This window comes from Salvia miltiorrhiza, unplaced genomic scaffold (assembly GCF_028751815.1).
Source record: "Salvia miltiorrhiza cultivar Shanhuang (shh) unplaced genomic scaffold, IMPLAD_Smil_shh original_scaffold_386, whole genome shotgun sequence".
Lineage (NCBI taxonomy): Eukaryota > Viridiplantae > Streptophyta > Magnoliopsida > Lamiales > Lamiaceae > Salvia > Salvia miltiorrhiza.
The window spans coordinates 16,900-39,264 of NW_026651539.1; the positions used below are offsets into that span (position 1 = coordinate 16,900).

The following is a 22,365-nucleotide window of genomic DNA, read 5'->3' on the forward strand; positions in this document are numbered from 1 at the left end:
ACTTTAAAAAATATTAGTGTCCTATTTTTACAAGTCTGAAAGTTTTTGTCCTAATTTCCAAATCAACATAAGTTACTGTCCTAAAAAACCCTCGAACTCTAAAACTTGTGTCACTCTCTCCTAGAAATTTCTTTCATTGACGGAGGAGTATTTTAAAATGAGTTTTGGATAAAATAAAATTTTATTTTAATATATAAAGTAGTGTAAAATCAAAGGTTGTAACCTACTCTACCAACAAAGTTAATGTTATTTTTTTCTACATTTACCATTTTTTATTCTCAGTATATATATAGTGCACGTATATTTTTATTCTTAATTAATGTATGCAAAGTTTTATAGCTTTATATATATTTTTATTCTCAACATATATATACAAAATATTGCATAAATTTATTGGCAATAAAATATATAATTGAAAATTAATTGAGATACTAGTATGACCATTCGTGCGATGCACGACAAACATCAAAATCAACCACATGTTTTAATAAAAATATATAAATATTAAATAAATTATAATTGAATACAAAATATATTTTAAAAATAAATTAAAGATAAACCTCATCAATTACAAATTTTAACTTTGTATAATGTGTAATGATAATCATAGTTATTAAATAATTTCATATTTTTTTATAATAAAAATTAATATTACACATTATTATTATAGAGTATTACACGGCATATTAAATGAATAAATATTCTCATGGCCTAACATCAATAAAAACAAATTATAAAATTTTAGCGAAGAGAGAGAAAATAAAATATCTTAAATTTTTCATAATTTATTCGTTTTAAATTCATTTTTGATTATTTTTTTTACCATATTAAAAAACTTGTCACAAAATTAAATTTAAGATGCATATTGAATATTTTTTTTATAAATAAAATTTTGTGATGTTTAGAAAATAATTAAAATTATATATAAAAAAGAGAAAATATTGAAAAATTTGGTGGAAGAAGAGAGAGAAAAAATAGAGGGGAAAAATGGAGGACAAAACTCTTCTTTTATATATTATATAGATATTGAAGATAAATTGAGCTAGAATTGGGGTTTGAGCATGCTTTGATTGGAACATAGTAATATTATTGAATATCCCGTATTCATTAATTACATCATGTGTCTTAATTTTCAACCACGCGTATCTCTTAATTAAGGGGGTGTTTATTTTGGTGGATAAGCTTTGATTGATAAAAATAGTAAGTTAATCTTTTGTTTACTTTGATGGATTGCAACTTTAAGATATTCCAAGGTCCTTGATTAATGTTTTCATCGCCCCCTTATAGAATTGATGATTCATACATGACTCTCAACATTTTATTTCCCCCTCCGTAGACGGCTATGGTTCCACCGTACCCCTCAACACCTACCGCTAATCTATGTTTAGTGTTAAATTTTTAACGGAATCTCAATAACTATTTAACGGCAGTTTCACATTATTTATCACATTTTACTCATATTATCTATCAATATATGAAAACACAGTTTTTTGCAGTTTTTTTCCGTAAAATCTGCGGTTATTTTACTATTCCTACTTTTCTGCCACATACCCCATGTTCTCAATTTTATCATCCACTAAAGTTTATTATATTTTCTCCCTCTTCCATTAAAACTAAGTCACGTTCTCTCTACATTCTGGAGCAACCTAAATGCCAAAAAATAGAGATCTCCAGACTCTGATGGAGACGCAACCATCGCCTTTGCCGCGCTGCCTCTCGAACAAACGTCGCCCAAAACTCGGACTGGCCTGTGGCCTCACACCGCCTCCAAACGCTAGAGCTAACCCTGCAAGTTTCCTTCTCCCTCTATTCCTATTTTTTTTTTCTTATTAAGCGGACTTGATTTTTTTTTCTATTTTTTTTCCCTATTTTATTGATTACCAGGCTGGAGCAATTCTCTGATCTTTTTTCCGAAAAAGGTCTTGAGTCATCTGACATAATCATCGGTCATATAATTGAAATGGAGGTAATTTGCATCTCGATGTTTACCTTTTTCTTTTACACACCTTGTGATATTTTTATGCATTATTTCTCGAATTCAATCGACGAAGCATAAGCTAAAAACCTTGTGATATTTTTATTTTGATGAATAAAAATACTACTACTTAAATTTTCTCTCGCTTAGGATTTAGTACATAATATGCTTTATTCTTCCTCAAATGATTGTGTGACGGTGAAACTATTTGTATTGCTACTTTTGATTACATGTGTGGTTTTGATTTATATCAAGTGTGTAGTAGCCCCACCGTATTTATACTATTGTTAATTATATAATTAAATTCATATATTAGATTTTGCTATAGATATTCATTAAATAGAGGATTTTAGCAAGTCAATCCCTACATAAGATTGATTAATTGATTAAGTAAGAAATATCGATATAATTACTAATAATTTTAGGAAACCAGTAACCTTTTAGCTGGACTAGCAAATTTGTTAAAGAAAGAAGCCCAAGTCAATGCTATTTTTGTTGGGCCAATAATTTTATTTGAGATCAAAGCCCAATTCCTCATAGTTATGTCATTAGCGACCCAAGCTTTATTTATCAGTTAAACTCCATTAGAACAAATTAGCTCCTTGAATGAACACGTAGAGCATGATACTACACGTATCTTCCAACTTTACACTCACCTCTCAATTTTACACTCAGCCAAATCCCTCAAACCGACTCAAACGAGTATAAATACGATGAGTTACCATAAATCTTATTTTTCCCCATTCTGCAAACTCCAAACAGTAAAGTAAATATCCATCCAAAAGCATAAATCATCCCCAGCAGTCATCACAGCAAACAAGCAGGTAGTATTCTTCCTACAACTCAATGATTCACTCGTAGATAATAATCAAGAACCGCAGAGATAACATCAATTTTCTTTAACGTCTACAGAATACGTTTAGTTACAACAGTTAATTCAAAAAAATAAAAGGGGCAGTCTTGGGCTGTAGATGAACTGCCACGATGAAATGAAACCGTCTCAAACTATCTCGAGTCACCCATTCCTGAAACAGAAAATAATTTGAGATTTATTAGTTTTTGATATTGAAACTGAAATAGAAATTGGATGGGAAGTTTGCTGGAATAAGTTTTTGAATTGGGAAATAGAGAAGGAGAAGGGGGGGATTAGCAGTAGCAGCAGCAGCCGTGAGCCACCACAGCAGAGGCACGGCTGGCGGTGGTGACCGCCGGCGTTGCCGCGCTACGGCGGCCGCGGTGGCTACTGAAAGTAGAGGAAGAGGGAGGTTGAGCGAGAGGTAGGGATGGAGATTGAGTGAGAGATAGTGAGATAGTGTGAGATAGAGACAGACAGCAGGAAGAAGGGAGAAAGGCAGAACGAGCTAGAGGGAGAGAGGAGCGGGGCAGGCGGCGGCGAGCACCGGCGCTGCAAGCACCGTCGTGGCTTGCGGCGGCCGCCGCGCCCTGGACAGAGAGAGAGAGCGAGAGACCGAGAGAGGGCAGAGAGAGAGGGAGTTCGAGGGAGAGAACAGAGACAGAAGTAGAGAGAGAGAGACAGGGACTTACCTGAGTCAGAAGAGGCGGCGGCGTGACAGAGACGACGGCGGGGCGGCAGGCTTCGCCGGAGAGACAAATTCCAGAGGGGATGAAGAGAGGTAGAAACCCTAGGATTTTGATTTTTTGAATTGGGGATTTAGATATAGGGAAAAGAGGGAGGAAGGAGGAGGAAGGACAGGCGCCGGCCTCGCCACGCCGGAGGCGGCGAGGGCCGGCGACGCTCGCCAGAAAACAGGAGAGAGACGACAGTGAGGAGAGAAAGAGAGAACATAGTGAAGAAGGGGGGAGCATGCGTGTGAAAAGAGAGAGAGAAAAGGGTCATCTGTATTCTTATTAACTGGAAATTTTAGATTATTAGATTATCAAATCAAAATATAGCAAATAATTACTGGGCCACCTAATTTAATCAATTGGGTTTAAATCAGTTCTTGGGCCTATTTATTTTCTTCTGATGGGCTTAGTTTAAATCAAATTATTAGTACCTTGATTATAAATTAGATATAGATTAATTTATATAGTTGGACCTCTAATTGATAAGGACTGTAATTCCCATCAGCGCTGTGCTTAGCAATCTAAGCCTATTTTACCTTATTATTATTATTATTATTATTATTATTACAGAAACTAACAGCGCAGGTACGATCGGATATCTTGGATAAAAGAGTAAGAAATTCACCTAAGTAGATGGAGTGAAGAATGATTGCACACAGAAACCTTCCCACGCAGCCAAGGTGCCTTCCTGCGCAGCCAAGTAGCTTTCCCGAGCAGCCAGACCAGAGCAGTGCAGCAAAGACCAGAGCAGCGCAGCAGCGCTGCGCAGCCAGAGCAACGTAGCCAGAGCAGCGTAGAACAGCAGCGCAGCTGCCTCCTTCCTTCACCAACGCAGCGCCGCCTTGCTAGAGCCAGAGTTATCCGCTTCACCAACAAAGGACAACGCAGATGGGTCAAATCAAGACTAAAGTATGTTAAGGCTTTAAAGGGCCTAAATTCAATTGTCAAAGTTCATGGGCCTAAGGCCTTTAGGGTTCATTCTCACAACTATAAATAGGAGCTTTAGCATTAGCATGGGGGGATCAATTCATTCTAGCACACTTCACTTGTAACATGTAAAATACTCTTGAGATAGTGAAACCAACGAAGAACCTCCCGTGGACGTAGGTCTTGATGGCCGAACCACGTAAATCCGTGTGTCATTTATCGCTTTCTAATTTCTAGTTTAGGTGTTGGTGATTCCGTGCTTCACCAACTGGCGCCGTCTGTGGGAAATCGAGCTAAGGCGTGAGATTCATGGTTTTCCGGTTACTGTTCATCGAGTAAAGGGGAGAAGTACTGTTCATGGAAGCAAAATTACTGTTCATCGAAATTTTTTGGGAAATGGGGGATTTAAGTCAGGTTACTGTTCATCGTTTCAACTTCAAAGAAGAAAGGGGGGAAGAAGGATAAATCGAAGAAAAACAGAATAAAAAAGAAAAAAGGGGGGGCTGTTCCAACGCCGGTGGGAGTCGACTCGTGGCCGCCTGCACCGCCGCGCAGGAGCTGCGCGTACCGCCGTATCGCCGGCCGGGGAATTTATGGCTCTGGCTTCAAATTTCTTTCGTCTCCGGCTTCGGCGAACACGGCGGAACCACCAGAACCCTGCACCGAAGCTCTCATCGCCGGGAAGAAACCAGACCAAGTCCAGCGCAGGGTTCGATCGAGACCGCAGAACAAAAACCGCATCCCACCACCTCGCAGGGATCACTACCACGCGAGAACCGCGCGCCGCCGCGCACCACCGCTGGGTCCCGCCTCCACTCTTGCTTCAGCCGCCGATTAATAGCACAGACCACCGATTTCACCGATGCTGCCAGCCGATCTCTTAATCCAAGGAGCAATGATAGCTCGCAGATCATGGGCAAATGGGAAAACCCCCAATTTCTCTTAAATTCACCTATATTTTCCAATAATTTCGAATAAATTGTGACAAATCCTGATGGTTGTTTGTATTTCCCCATGCTTATCGTTATATTATTCAATTTCAGATGTCTGATTGTTGTGTGGTTTTTAATCAACCTTCAGTGGAAGGCAGTTCTGAATATGTGGCATTGATATAGTGTTTATCGAGGGTGGCAGAGGGAGTATTTGTAGTTTTCAACTGTCATTTATCTTCTAGCTGGATTTTCCCCTTGCTTATTGTTATGCTCTTCAATTTCCAGATATCTGATCTTTGGGTGGTTCTTGATTGGTTTTCAAGGGAAGGCGTTCTGGAGATACAAAATAAGTTTTGATTCTATCAAATTAGGAGCTTAAGTTATATCTACCGCGGATTAATCGGAGTCCGATGAGGCAGCAAGGGCCTGCCATTGTCAGCATTGTCTTGGCTCCAACTGAACAGAACAGTTGCCTTTCTCTCTATCATAAGTTAAGTCTTATACTTGCCATCATAAAAACTGCTCAACCTTTCTATGTTTTGATGGGGGTCTGGATTTGACAGCAGAAATTTAATCTCTTTTTTGAATCAGTTAGGGATATATGAAAATCAAAGATGTATATGCGATTATTCTCTTATTGCAGTTGCTCTTTCTTTGGAAAATGCTTATATGTGGGTATATGAAATGCGATTATTGATGTTTTTCTCATGAATTAAACTATTCCTTGTCTCATAAGAAAATTTCTTTTTGTGAATGCCTATTGGTGTGGAGTAAGGGCTCTGTTGAAATGCGAAAAGAATTTCAATGTGTATTCTGATGTTGGTCTAAAGATTGAGGATATTTTGATATTTGGATATTCTTTGGTATTTTAATATCATTAGCTTAGATTTATTGCTGTTTTGAATTATGGAATTGAACATTACAATTGTTGGGATAGGACCGTGGAGATATATGTCTTTATGTGCATAAACGAGTTATTATGGGGCATTTAAATTAACTCCTTATAATTTGGTTTTGATGTTCGTTGGCCTTATTTGAATTTTGGTGATTGAATTTGAGTTTATTGGTTGGTTATGATGATTTACATCTTGCGATAGTACTATGATTTTGCTTTGGTTTTGGGATTGATTTTGTGGGATTAGGACCATCAGGACTAATCAATTACTCTAATGTTTTAGAGCACATGAAGTACATGCGTTACAACACAGGAAGTACATGAATTATAATAAATTATTCCAACACCTGAGTCTTAGGAAGCTCGCCTGCTATTACGGAGTAATTTCTTATTTTCAGGGCATGAAGTTCTTGGGGTATCAAGCTCGCTGCAGCGCTGATGCAACGTAAGGAGGGAGAGAGTACTTTATCTGCGCTAAGACAGTGCGCTGATGCAGAGCAAGGAGGGACAAGGGGCTGCGCAGGGCATTTTTCGTGGAGGGAGCGCAACGTTTTTCAGGGAATCTATTGGAAATGCTGTCTTCTTTAACACTCATGAGTATGTGCGCTATTACATGCATAAACCACTCAGCCTTCAATTGGGTAAGGGTCGGGGTTTCGAGCAGCGCAGGTTGGAAGATACACCGAAGGGCAGCGCAACTGCCTTGAGTAAATGGCAGCATGGATTAAACCAATTGCCGTGTTTAGAGTCACCCTATCAATCTATCATAATGATGAATAATTTTTTACTGATTTTGGGGTTGATTTTTTCGTTCAAATATATTGATATTATTCGTTGAATATGCCATTTGAATTTCAATAACTGAATCTGGGATTGTGCCAATATCTCTTACCTTATCTAGGTACTTAGTAAGTTGATGAAATCGTGAATTTTTAACTTGGGATTCAATTGAATTTGCAGCGCATTTTCTTGTGAAAATGGATCATGGTTGGGGTAAATGAATTGTAACTGTTGTTATTGCTGATATCTTGTTGTGGTGGAATTCAACTCTTAAATCAGGACAGGACCAAACGAATGATGATTTAAAATTTATTTCTTATTCATATGAGAATATGTTATAAAGTTGAAAACTAATTGTGATTGTTCGTTGATGAATGCGAGGATCATGCGAAGAAAGATACAACAGCAAAGGAAAAGGAGGAATCAGTGGAATAGCAAGATGAAGTAAAATTATTAAGCTGCGCAGGAATGAAAGCAAGAAGAGTTACTAAAGTTGCGCTGCATAATTTTCTAAGCGGTGCTGTGGGATATCTAAGCTGGTCTTCAACACAGGAACTCTACATCCCAGCACAGAATGTCTAAGCCGTAATGTAACAAAGGTAACCCACTAACTAGTGGTGATCCAGGTACTTCGCAGAACTGAAATTTCTCACTACATGATCTTAAGGTGTCTTATCGAAGCATGTAAGTATGAATGAAACGTGATGTTAAGTTACTCCACCAAAGCATGTAAGTATGAAACATGATCTTAAGTTATTTCATCGAAGCATGAAAACACGATTAGGATTTGGAAAATGTTATACTTTACCACTTGAGAAAAATCACGATTTATATTATCTCTTGAAGGGATTTGTGAATTTGATATTATGTCTTTGAAGCTGCACAACTTCTGCATATGTGCCTAGGGTTGAAATATGAATTGACAAAGTATACGAAGCTGCACACCTTCTGCATATGTGCTAAGGGCTTGGAACATAATTTGGATAACATACTTTGAGATCATAGTAGGAACACTAACCACAAGCATACACATAACATATTTTGTTGAATCATGCACATGTTACCAAGAGGGAGAGAGTAGGGTATATGTTGCCTTCTGTATTTTTCTTGAAAATTTACAGCACAGCAACAATGGTTGACAACGCTGGAAAACCTGCTTCGGCAGAAAATGAGCTTTAGTGGTAATTCAGCCACGCTACGGAGGGGAAAGCCGTAAGTGGAATTTGGGTCTTCTCAGCGCAGTCAGGATATTTATCTCAGCTACCTCTGCGCAGTTATCTCAGCGCAGCTACCTCAGCGCAGCTATCTCAGCGCAGCTACCTCAGCGCAGCTATCTCAGCGCAGCTATCTCAGCACAGTCAGGGCAGCTACCTCAGCGCAGTTATCTCAGCGCAGTCAGGACATTTATCTCAGCTACCTCTGCACAGTTATTTCAGCTACCTCAGGGAAGCTACCTCAGCGCAGTAAGGACATTTATCTCAGCCACTTCAGCGCAGCCATCTCAAGGCAGCTATCTCAGCTATCTCAGCGCAGCTATCTCAGTTATCTCAGTAGTTTTCAGCGCAGAATGTCCGAGCCGTTGTCAGTTCAGATTGTCTATGCTCCGCGCAGGAATATCGTAAGCCGCGAAAGTTAGACAGGGGTGTACCATCTTAAGGGCCGCGTTGCGGAAGTGTACCATCTTAAGGGCCGCGTTGCGGAAGTGTAATCTTAAGGGCCGCGTTGCGGAAGTGTAATCTTAAGGGCCGCGTTGCGGAAGTGTACCATCTTAAGGGCCGCGTTGCGGAAGTGTACCATCTTAAGGGCCGCGTTGCGGAAGTGTAATCTTAAGGGCCGCGTTGCGGAAGTATACCATCTTAAGGGCCGCGTTGCGGAAGTGTACCATCTTAAGGGCCGCGTTGCGGAAGTGTAATCTTAAGGGCCGCGTTGCGGAAGTGTATCATCTTTGTCAGTGCAGGTAGTGCAGCGCAGTCAGCGCGGGGTTGTCAGCGCAGTCGGTGCAGCGCAGTCAGCGCGAGGTTGTCAACACAGATCACTTGAGTCTTCCCAGCACAGGTTATCTAAGCCCTTATTATCTTTAATGATGTTCGACGAATCAAAAGGAATAATTGCATTCTCTTTTATCTCAGCTTATTTCCAGCATTAAAATACTTTGTCTTTATCATTTTTGCAAAGATTGACACTTCTTGTCTAAAAAGTCCCAGGGAATCGTGTATGCTTAATTGACACGGGAGAGCAACACAGCGCTGACTTCACACCACACACCACTAGTTGAACAAAGAGAACGTTGTTCAACTAGACTGGGGGGAGTAGCTGATGAGGACTGTAATTCCCATAAGCGCTGTGCTTAGCAATCTAAGCATACCTATATTATATATTATTATTATTATATATTAATATTATATTATTATATTAATGAAGGATTATTAGGATATTATTAGGAGTAGGATATATTATTATTATGATATTAGGATATTATTAGTATGATTATTATTAGGATATTATTATTAGGATTATTATTATGATTATTAGTATTATTTATATATATATATATTATTATTATTAGTATATTATATTATTATTATTATTATTATTATTATTAGTATTTATAGATTATATTATTATTATTATTATTATTATATATTATTATTATTATTATTATTTATAATTATTATTATTATTATTATTATATTACAGAAACTAACAGCGCAGGTACGATCGGATATCTTGGATAAAAGAGTAAGAAATCCACCTAAGTAGATGGAGTGAAGAATGATTGCACACAGAAACCTTCCCACGCAGCCAAGGTGCCTTCCTGCGCAGCCAAGTAGTTTTCCCGCGCAGCCAGACCAGAGCAGTGCAGCAAAGACCAGAGCAGCGCAGCAGCGCTGCGCAGCCAGAGCAACGTAGCCAGAGCAGCGTAGAACAGCAGCGCAGCTGCCTCCTTCCTTCACCAACGCAGCGCCGCCTTGCTAGAGCCAGAGTTATCCGCTTCACCAACAAAGGACAACGCAGATGGGTCAAATCAAGACTAAAGTATGTTAAGGCTTTAAAGGGCCTAAATTCAATTGTCAAAGTTCATGGGCCTAAGGCCTTTAGGGTTCATTCTCACAACTATAAATAGGAGCTTTAGCATTAGCATGGGGGATCAATTCATTCTAGCACACTTCACTTGTAACATGTAAAATACTCTTGAGATAGTGAAACCAACGAAGAACCTCCCGTGGACGTAGGTCTTGATGGCCGAACCACGTAAATCCGTGTGTCATTTATCGCTTTCTAATTTCTAGTTTAGGTGTTGGTGATTCCGTGCTTCACCACTAATCTATTTAATTAAGCTGTAACTATTTGAAATCTAGTAATTATCTATAATTGATTATTAACTGTTCACTAATAATTAGAACTAGTTCACTAAATTATTTAAATATACAGAATTATTATACTTGATTAATAATAAATTAGATACCAGATTATGAGAGAATCAAGTTCTAAAAAAAAAGGAAAAAGAGGACTTATATTATTTCTAAGAAAGTATTTATTTATTAGTTCGATTAGAGTAATGATTACTGCATTTGAATCTGTGTTGGCATTTGTTGATAAGCTTGCCAAAGAGCAGTTAGTCTTCAGTCCATAAATTCCAAATAGAAATGTCACCTTAAGACCCACATACGTACTCTTTAAGTTAAATTCATATTATTTTCTCATTATTTACTTAGTTAGTTAATCTATATTGAAGGTCATATACAAAAGAAGGTGAATCCATAGTTCCGAATCACCTGAATCATCATACCACGATCAGGTGGGCTTTCTTATATAAAAATCAAAGTTTAGATTATGTTGCAGTTGAATAAAATCTTGCGAACTATTATCATTGCCTATCAATTTTAAGATTTATGTATGATACCTATCTGGCACCAGCAGTTAATCGAATTCGGGTCCTGTTCTATCCAGATGTTAGACAGGATTAGTGTACACAAGGGACCGTGAGTCGGTTAGCATATCGGCCGGTCTAGGACCGCGAGCCGGTTTAGCGTATCGGCCGGTCTAGGACCGTGAGCCGGTTTAGCGTACCGGCCGGTCAGTGACCGTAGAAGGTGGCCACCTTCTCGGCACACAGTTATCATTGCAGATATGGTAGAGTACAAAAGAACATAGTCTGCGCAGACGAACTTTAGTACAAGTAAATGACTAGTGGGTACAGACTTTTTACTAAAACCTCTGTACGCCATGAGAAAAGGCATGATAATTTACAGCTTTAGTATGCATGTACGTATCTTTGGCTTGTGTCCACTGAGTATTTTATACTCAGCCCTGTATGTATTTATAAACGTGCAGGTTGAGCAGAGACGATGATGAGATGGTGTCGAGCGGTCTTTTGTTTTGTTTGAATGTATATATAACGAGACGCATGTCTTCAACATGCCTCTCCAGTCAGTCTTCCGCTACGAACACCTATTTTGTGTAAAGATCACAATAGGTCTTCTCTATTGTGATTCTCGTATGTAAACAACATCTTTGGCTTGTGAAATCCTTTCAAGTTTATAAAGAGTGACTTCTTTATACATTAGAATTTTCTTCTGGTTCAGTGTAAACTTTCGATCCGCTTCTACAAAATAATCCCTTTCTTATTCCCGCTTCTTAATTCCCTCCCTTGGTCATGATTCCCCGGATTAACTATCCTTAGTTAAGCCCGGTCGTGACAGAGTGGTATCAGAGCAGTTTTTGCACTGACCCTCAAATTCTTTCAAGTCAAGTCTAGTTTGATTCGCTAGACTAGTTTTAACTAATTAGTAAACTCTCGACACCTTCTCGCATCTTGCTCAAAGAAAATAGAAAGGTAAGAAACTAGTTGATTGAGATAGTACATGATGTTGGAGATGTATTGATTTCACAGAACATAGAAGTGAAAATAGACAGAGTTGAGTTAGGTGATTATATTCGGGGCTAGCTACTAAGAAGAATAGACACCAGAGGAACGAAGATCTAGTAGCGTGTAACTTCGATATGTTTGTAATGACGAGTTACTAATGGAAGTGAAAGGCGAATGTCACTCCTGAGTGAGAGACATAGGCATGGTCTTTCTTTTCAGGGTCTTATGCGACGAATCCCTGAAATGACTATCGCCATTTTAGAATGATAATACGATTAACTAAAGTTCGTAAGGGATATCATAACTACTTTGAAAGAATAAGTCTAAGAATATTGGATTAATTGTGACCATGAGATTTTAGTTGTGATTGTGTTTAAGATAAGAATATGACCTCAGTTATCTGATATAGTTCTGTTTTATTCTTTTTAGATGGCGAAAACAATCTTCACAACTAGACGTCCACTGTCGTCACGCGCAACCCCAGAAGAAATAATCAATTCATATCTTACCTATCGACATTGTCTTGGAGATGATTTGGGAGAGTTTTTAGCCCATTACAGACGTCACTGGGCGGCAGCACACGCTTATGGAATTTCGGACTATGACGGCGTGAAGCGGTTAATAGGGTTGCTGCCCAGTGAGTGGAAGGATTGGGCCACTGAAATGTCAGCTGGATACATATGGCGAGATACGCCATTGCATGACATTAAGGCCAATCTACCAAGGTTTGTGGACGTCATCTCTCACTACTTCATAGTGTTTGGCCATCCACCCTCGACATCTCATGCAACGTCAGGCTATCAGGTACAGGCAGGGATGGTACCAACACCAGCACTCGGCCCTAGAGGCCGAAATGACTTTGAAGCTGGAACTTCCCGACCCCCACCAAGAGCCAGCCCTAGAGTGGATACAAGTTTTGTCAAAGGTTTGAAACGCCTAGATACCATCATAAAAGACGCGCGTAAGATTTTAGACAAGGGAAAAGCGCCTATGCAGGAAGGTGAAGAAAAATCTCAAAAGGGTGTCGGACCTAGTCGGTTCCGACCACAACCTACCCTTGTCATCGGTCAACAGCGCCCTCTAAAGAAACGGACCATCTCAGTAGAGCCATCAGCTAGCCGTGACACTCCTTCAATGGTACGGAGGTATGTGGGGAAAATAAACATCATCGACCCAGCCAGTTCAGAAGAAGACCCAGAAGAAGATGATCCCGAAGTTGAAAAAACATATAGTTCAGTTAACAGCGCAGTGCCTGAGAAGTACAAGACCTAAGCCCTTACTTAGAATAGTTAGTGTGTGTATGCTAAAAACAGATGTTTGGTTGTAAATAGTGTGAGTTTGTAATTTTGCTAACTAGCCGGAGACGTGATAGTATAAACGCTCCGAAGCCCTTTTGACCACAGAGGCATTCATTTTATTAGAATGTCTTGTGATGTAGTACGTAGTGTGTTAGTTTGTTTGACTGTTAGAAAGTCACACTATGTACTAGTAATGTACAGAAAGACCTTTCGAGGCAATTTTGGTAATGAGAAGCATAATTATATGTATATGTTAACTAGATGGGTATTATTTCTATATTAAGCCAGTTATGATAATGCCAATCTTACTATACAATAACAAAACAATATTTACTAGATTTGTTTTGTAATTATCAGAATGCCACGAGGTAGACCTAGAAGGGTGATGGAAGAACCAGCAGGACAGGATATACCACCACCACCACCACCATTGCCACAACATAGGATTGAAGAATTGTTTTTACGCCAAAATCCACCAACGTTTAACGGATTAGGAGATCCGGCTGAAGCTGAAACTTGGATAAGAGCAATGGAACGTATTTTCAATTTTCTTCGTTGTACTGAGCAAGAACGTCTGTCTTGCATATCTTTTCAGCTGGTTGGATCAGCTGATTTCTGGTGGGAAACTAAACGGAGAGCTCTTACTCCAGTTCAAATGGAAAATTTTACTTGGGAACAATTCAAGGTGGGATTGTATGATAAGTATATTCCGAAAAGCTATCGAAAAAAGAAGGATGCTGAATTTTACAATCTCCGGCAGGGTAAGATGACAGTCACCGAGTATGATAGAATATTTTGTGACTTATCTCGTTACGCACCGACCCAAGTAGATACTGATCAGAAAATGTCAGAGAAATTTTGCAGTGGATTACGACCTGAGATTAGGATGACCTTAGCCGGTCATGAAGGATTGACTTATGCAGATGCGCTCAGTAGAGCATTGGATATAGAAGCCGCTATGCCAGCGGAAAGGGTGATACCCATACCAATGTTTACACCTGCACCAGCACCCCCACCGATGCAGTCTCAGAATTTCAAAGGGAAAAGAAAGTGGAATGACACGGGGAATAACCAACCCAATAAAAAGATATGGCAGGGACAGGGACAACCTCAACAACAAGGGTTGGGAAAACTATTTAATTTTGGACCCAGAGGGAATACTCAAGGACAACAAAAGATTCCCACTTGTCCAAAATGTAATCGAGTACACCCAGGTGTGTGTAAAGATCACAATAGGTCTTCTCTATTGTGATTCTCGTATGTAAACAACATCTTTGGCTTGTGAAATCCTTTCAAGTTTATAAAGAGTGACTTCTTTATACATTAGAATTTTCTTCTGGTTCAGTGTAAACTTTCGATCCGCTTCTACAAATTAATCCCTTTCTTATTCCCGCTTCTTAATTCCCTCCCTTGGTCATGATTCCCCGGATTAACTATCCTTAGTTAAGCCCGGTCGTGACAAAGTGTCAACTGTCTTTCTATTGATGATATAATCTTTCTATTGACGATATAAATATTTCGTTTAATACTATTTTGGCTGGAAAGTGTTAGTTGTAGAACTCAAACAATTGTTGAAGTATGTGCTTCGTGTTTTGGAGATGTGAATATTGTGGATGTGAAATGGGCTATTTATACAGTCAGTGTTGCACAAGTTAGAACCAAGTAATGTTGACAGTTTTACCATAAACGATCTGACCTAGCAGTTAATCTTGTGATAGAAATGATTTCAAGTTTAAGGTGGTTGCTCATATTAATAGTGGCGTCTCAATACTTCTTATGTTTTCTATTTTGATACTGAATTTTGCTTTCATGTCTTTTTGTTTTTATTTATAGTTGGATAATAAGCATGAAACTGCTAAATACTAATGTGTATTCTTATGCTCCCATTGTTATGAAAAGTTAAATATAAAAGGTATGTATGTTTCAAATATTTCTAAGTTCTTGACTATATATAAAATCTATAGAGGCACTGGAAGTTTGTGTAGGAGCTCATTGTTAAAATATTTTCCCTTAATGTTATTCTCTTTATATTGGCTTCATTTTCCCTCTAATATTATTCTTTTTTCTTATATATATATATATTGATCACTAATTTCTTAGCAACAAATACCGCAACTAAGACGGTGCAATTGTAGCAAATAATCAGTAACCGAGTATCGTATCCACAGGGACTGACACAACAAAATAACTTTAGCTATCCCCTAAACAGACTATAACAGTAGACAGGCAAACGATAATAAATAATGTTTAATTAAAACTAAACTCAAAAAGCAACAAATAAAATCACGTAGAAAAATCAAATAATAAAGACAGCTGATCCTAGGGTAGTAACTTCATTAACTAAATCCACATAATAAATCTATTAATCCTATTAACCAATTTTAATCCAGTTATGATGAGAGATCACTTAATTAATCAATCACTCTCGCTAGAGCAACAACGATCGTAGATTAGTAAATTCTCTATCTCCGCTAGGTCTCAAGAAAATCTACTAACTCCCAATAGCTCATAAGAATAGCTCCCTATAATCCACCTATCTCCGCTAGGTCTCAAGGTTAAGATCATATCATACATTCCTGAATCCGCTAAGCAGTTATCTCCGCTAGGTCTCAAACCGAATAGCTACACATGAAAACTATTGATCAGATAATTCACAAGAAATTAAGCACCAGGAATTATGAATCATAAACTAGAAGGTAAATAGGTACTAACAAATAAATCACATGAACCTAATTAACTATTTACAAACCCTAGAATCAGAAAAAGAAACTAGCCAGACATAGCAAAAGAAAGCATAAATATAATAAAAACTGAATTAAATAAAACTCGAAATCAATGTTGAATGACAGCTGAAATCTTGCAGGAAAAATAAAGCTAATCTATGAAAACATTAAAATCCTAAGTCTAAAACTGAAAAATATGAGAAGATGAGAAAAAGAGGTGAAGAGAGGTAAAAAGATGTGTCTATTAGGTCAGGGAAAGGACCTATATATAGGCACAAGAGATAAATACAGTGTAGAACTCGAAAATACTGAGAAAATCCGAAAATTCCGAAAATTCCCGAAAATTCGGAAATTCCCGTCGGGCACTATTCACTGCTGCGCGCGACTTTCTTGTTTCGGCCATATCTTCCTTGTCCGAACTCCGATTTATGATCCGTTTGCGCTCACGAACTCGTATCGAGACGATCTACAACTTCTATTTCAGAATATTTATCGAAATTCGAACTCCATATTTCTGTAAAATTCATCAAAATACGAGCAAGTAACATAATTCACAAGATAAAACAATTTAAGCACAAAACAATCATCCAACACTCAATTTCCTATAAAATTAACATCATATGAACATTAAAAGCCATGGAAACATGAGTGTTATCAACTCCCCCAAACTTAAGCCATTGTTCGTCCTCGAATAATGGGAAGAATAAAATCAATAACACGAATGGGTAAGAAATCTAGCTCATCGATGCCTCCGAAAGATAAAGAATGATAGAATTCTCAAATCCTCAATAATTAAGCACAAAATTCACCAATAAACACAACATATAGCAAAATCAACCTTGACATTCCAAACAATTGAATCTCGCACGGTATGTGTATCACTCAACTCTCAATTTGCTGGAATAGGACGTGTATGCTCTCATCGAATTCAATGCAATGTAGATCTCTTACCATAGGCTTGCCAATCGTCTACAATCTCCATCGCTAAAAGTGTGCCAGGACTAAGATCAAAAAGGTCTTTTTCATCGGGTTATAATGTAGGGACATTGGTTAAGGTAGGGAAATATAGGCTAAGTGACTCAAATAAATCAAGAACACCAACCTTATGACTTCACTAATCAAGCATGTAATAAATTCCATCTTCCACCCAACTATATCACCATAATCAACTCCAACCAAGGGATTTAATCATCACAAAACAGAACTAAACACTCTTTTATGCTCTCCATTTATTTCCAACACACAAAGTCGATTTTCAAACAAATATCTCAATATACACTCGACTTTATACTTTTTTTTTTCTCTTTCTTTTTATTTTCTCTCTCTTTTTTTTTCTTTTTTTTCCACAACTTTTCTAGAGCTTATAAGAGTAAATAGTAGCTCAATATCATCCCTTCTTTTTCACAACCCACTATGAATATTCACCACACGAAAATCCCCATATACTTCATCACCCCCTATCATCCAGCTAAAGAATAAAAGCTAAGTAGGCTCAAAGTGGATAACAAAGGATAATTTTTCGTTAAGGACAGTGTTTGGGATAATAATGTGGCTAACAAAAGATGGCCTAAAATCATCTCCTAATCCTGGGCACAACAGCAACCTCAACACAGAAACCATGGCAAGTTCTAGAAGATCACCACATGCAATGACAAAACTCACAACAAAGAATAAACTGTGTAAGATAAACAGTTATGGCTCAAAATCTCACAGGTTTATTCAACGTCCAAAAGTCAAGGTCAAAATCACTCTAAAATTATGCAAATTAGTTCCAATTATGCTCAAATCATCAAAGAAAATCAAATTCAAATTTTTTTATCCACAGAAATCATCATTGGCATCTCATCAGAAATCTAATGGAGCTAACAATCACACACCACCAACCAAGTAAGATAAAACAATAAAGCCAACAAAAAGATAAAAGTGATACACATATCTACTCTCACCCCCCTCCCCCAAACTTATTACAGAACATAAGTTCGAAAATAAGTTTGGAGGGATGATGATATGTGTGTCACTACTCACAGAAATACATGCTCCATGGTGGTGGTATGAACAAGACGCGAGTTCCCGCATCTACCAAGCTCAACACTGCACTAAAACCCCAAAACGAAGAAAACAAAGAAACAAAAAGAAACTAAAAGAAAGAAAACAAAACAACGAAAACGGTTGGGTTACCTCCCAACAAGTGCTTAATTTAACGTCTAGAGCTCGACGATACCTCATGACTCATCCTATCCCCACACGCTGGAAAACAAAGAGGGGTATCAAAAGAAGGCAAACCTCTAAATCCCAAAACACCTCTGAAAAGGTAAGCCAAGCAATCACACAAGCAACGATAAAGCAATCGGGGTCATTATGCTTCAAAGATATCTCCAAGAACTTGACTATCTTTTCATCTGAATTTGGCTTGGCCAAGCAGTGAGGGATTGGAGTAGCAAGCTTGCACTCGGGCATGGGAGGAGCAGGAATAGAAACATGCTCTATAGCAGCAGAAATATGAGGGATGTTAAAATCCTCCTTAGGAGTAGGGGGCTCATCAGCTGCTATTTTCTCAATCTCCTCATCTTTCTCCTCGGCATCCTGCAGCTTTGAATAAGACTGATGTTGTGCACGCCTGTCCGATTCTTCGAGCAGTCTTTCCAGATCTTCCACTATACGCCTACACTCTGAGGGACACATCAGTCAAACATCAGGAGCCATCGTATGCAGTGCCTGAAAAAAGAAAAAAAAAAACGAGAATTAGAAAAGAAAAAAAATAAAAATAAAAATAAAAGCCTGAAGTACTACTAAGTCCTATCGGAGATATTAAAGAAACTTCTAATCAGTCCCCGGCAACGGCGCCAAAAAGTTGATCACTAATTTCTTAGCAACAAATACCGCAACTAAGACGGTGCAATTGTAGCAAATAATCAGTAACCGAGTATCGTATCCACAGGGACTGACACAACAAAATAACTTTAGCTATCCCCTAAACAGACTATAACAGTAGACAGGCAAACGATAATAAATAATGTTTAATTAAAACTAAACTCAAAAAGCAACAAATAAAATCACGTAGAAAAATCAAATAATAAAGACAGCTGATCCTAGGGTAGTAACTTCATTAACTAAATCCACATAATAAATCTATTAATCCTATTAACCAATTTTAATCCAGTTATGATGAGAGATCACTTAATTAATCAATCACTCTCGCTAGAGCAATAATAAAAACTGAATTAAATAAAACTCGAAATCAATGTTGAATGACAGCTGAAATCTTGCAGGAAAAATAAAGCTAATCTATGAAAACATTAAAATCCTAAGTCTAAAACTGAAAAATATGAGAAGATGAGAAAAAGAGGTGAAGAGAGGTAAAAAGATGTGTCTATTAGGTCAGGGAAAGGACCTATATATAGGCACAAGAGATAAATACAGTGTAGAACTCGAAAATACTGAGAAAATCCGAAAATTCCGAAAATTCCCGAAAATTCGGAAATTCCCGTCGGGCACTATTCACTGCTGCGCGCGACTTTCTTGTTTCGGCCATATCTTCCTTGTCCGAATTCCGATTTATGATCCGTTTGCGCTCACGAACTCGTATCGAGATGATCTACAACTTCTATTTCAGAATATTTTTCCAAATTCGAACTCCATATTTCTGTAAAATTCATCAAAATACGAGCAAGTAACATAATTCACAAGATAAAACAATTTAAGCACAAAACAATCATCCAACACTCAATTTCCTATAAAATTAACATCATATGAACATTAAAAGCCATGGAAGCATGAGTGTTATCATATATATATATATATATATATATATATATTGACTCATAGTTGAATCAGTTTGTGACCTTATGACTTTGTTTATGCTCTTTCTTTTCTTCTTTCCTTTTCTACTAATGTTGTCTGACAAAACTTTTATGTAGGTATGATCTATACAAAAAGATGGATATAAATTATTACAGTTATAGGGATGATGAGGAGGAAAAGAAATGAAGCAGGTAAAGAAGAGACGAAGTCATGATTTACTACAAATTGAGTAACTTGAGATGATGAGCTACATAAGGATATTAATTTTTGTTCAGCTTGATCTTCTATTGTAATAGCCTCACTTTATATAGAGGATTTGGGCTCAGCTTAACTTTTAACTAATATATTGCCTTTATGTATATTTTTAAATAATTCAATTGAATATGTAACATTATAAAGGAATTTGTATTCTATTATATTTGCAAGCACTAAATAGATAAAAGTCATCTAACTTTTAATCCATTTCTTTATATGTAGTTAATATTATTTTGTATATTTTTTAAAGAATAAACATTTTTATATGATCTAACTATATAAATAAGATATAAGTATTATTGAGATATTGCATTTTTTTTTTTTTTACAATTACATATTTATATAAGATAGATGATAGACTTCACATGATCATATTGTTTCACAGGTAAAAAAAATATATATATTATGATTATGATTCATAAACAAATTTTCCTTTTAATAGTGTTGTATTAAATTAGACGGATATAGTTTTTTCATAGTGATTGAATGAGCTATTGATAAATAACTACATGTCTAACAATATATATTATTATTATTCATAAACAAATTTCCCTTTTAAATAATGATGTAGAATAATAGTATTAAATTAGACGGACAATAATTTTCTCATAGTGGAATGAGCTATTGATAAATAATTACATATATAAAAATAACTAGAAGTTGAAGATTATAATTAATGTTAGTTTTTCAATTATTATATGCATTAGTTTAAAAATATTATTACTCTCAAATTTACATATACTAATAATAGATTTGGAACGAATAAGTTATAATTATTTAAATTGTCGTTTAATTTTGATGTTCGTCGTGCATCGCACGGGCGAGCGTACTAGTATAAAAGATGAACCACTTAATTATAACCTCTCTGAAATGAGATACTTATTTTCTAATAACTCAATCAAAATTTAGTCCAAAACAATTATCCCAAAACTATGATTAATAGAAATATATTAAAATATTCGTTAAACAAATCAATAACGTAAAGACTCAAAAGATAAAACCTAACTAGTCCATGCCAAAAAAGAAAAAAGAAAAAAAAAAAGCCAACATATATAGTGAAACTTGATCTAATTGGAAGGACAACGTTTTAATTTCCAAAATATCATGAATGTGGACATGAAATCTGGGGTCTCCTAACACCACAGAATCAAGAGAGGACAAAAAGAAGATATATATATATATATATATATATATATATATATATATATATATATATAATTTAATCCACATTTTGCACATTTTTGCATGTATTTTACCTATAAATACCCCATTTAGGTTATACTAGAAACCACACTAACCATTCCCATATCACACATTTAAGGATCAGTTTGCTGCGATCAAAGATGAGCATTTGTCAAGGTAATTATAATACATCGATATGTATAGATATATGCAATAAAATAAGTGTATGTTGCTTCTCATATTAATTCAACAAATTTGAGGGTATGTATAGGAAAAAGTTCGTGGCCGGAGCTGGTGGGGGTTTCAGGCGTAGAGGCAGTGAAGGTGATCGAGGAAGAGAACTCGTTGGTGAAAGCCATCATCATGTATCCAGGCCAACCATGGTTTGGCAATTTCAATTGCGGCCGCGTGCGGGTTGTCGTCAACTTTAAGGGCATCGTCGTTAATGTTCCCGTCGTTGGTTAAGGATTTCATCAATTGGGATACATGCATATGTGTGTGTGTGTGTTGTGTCTTTTTACTATTTCCTTTCAATGTGTATGAATAAATGTCACAACAGTGATTTCGTTGAATAAATGTTTCAATTTCCTTTTATGTTTTGCAATTTTTGAAGATACAGATATATTATGTTTTCAAGAATCATTTTCTGAAGGATAGTTTTATAATTCGACTAGTAATAACACAACCAAAAAAGATAAATAAACATATTATGTTTACACAGATCGACATGGATAACAATCTTGAGTCGACCAAGATTAGTGTAAAGGATAACTAAATAATGCACAAAATAAAGAAATATATATATCAAAGTAAAATCTATTTCAAACTATCACTTTTTTTTTTCAAATGCACGTACCCTAAACTATCGACTTTGACCGATTATTGCCAAAATCTATTAATTGCCAATGAGGCCTAGCTTAAATAGTCAAACTGAGACACCAAAAAACTCTTTTTTGTGATAGGCCTTAGGTTCAATTCCGTCTGCGTGTGGTATAATTTTCCTATTTTTGTATGAGTAGTGGTCTTGCTTGCGTCGGATGGCTTATTTGATTATATAATAGAAACCTCTCTTAATTCTAAAAAAAAAGTGCCAAAATCTATGAACGTCTATGCAAATTTATCCTTGAATAATTTTTTTTG

General features: G+C 36.9%; 2 long non-coding RNA genes across 2 annotated transcripts; one reads left to right on the forward strand and one right to left on the reverse strand.

Moving 5' to 3' along the window:
- The first annotated feature begins 1,612 nt into the window (after nucleotides 1–1,612).
- On the forward strand, nucleotides 1,613–20,246 carry LOC131004382 (uncharacterized). The gene is made up of 2 exons (XR_009094982.1): nucleotides 1,613–1,966; nucleotides 19,905–20,246. It is a non-coding gene; the product is annotated as an uncharacterized LOC131004382 (long non-coding RNA).
- LOC131004381 (uncharacterized) lies at nucleotides 2,841–3,854 on the reverse strand. Its single transcript, XR_009094981.1, has 2 exons — nucleotides 3,521–3,854; nucleotides 2,841–3,000 (listed from the first exon to the last, which is right to left on the reverse strand). It is a non-coding gene; the product is annotated as an uncharacterized LOC131004381 (long non-coding RNA).
- Nucleotides 20,247–22,365: the final 2,119 nt, after the last annotated feature.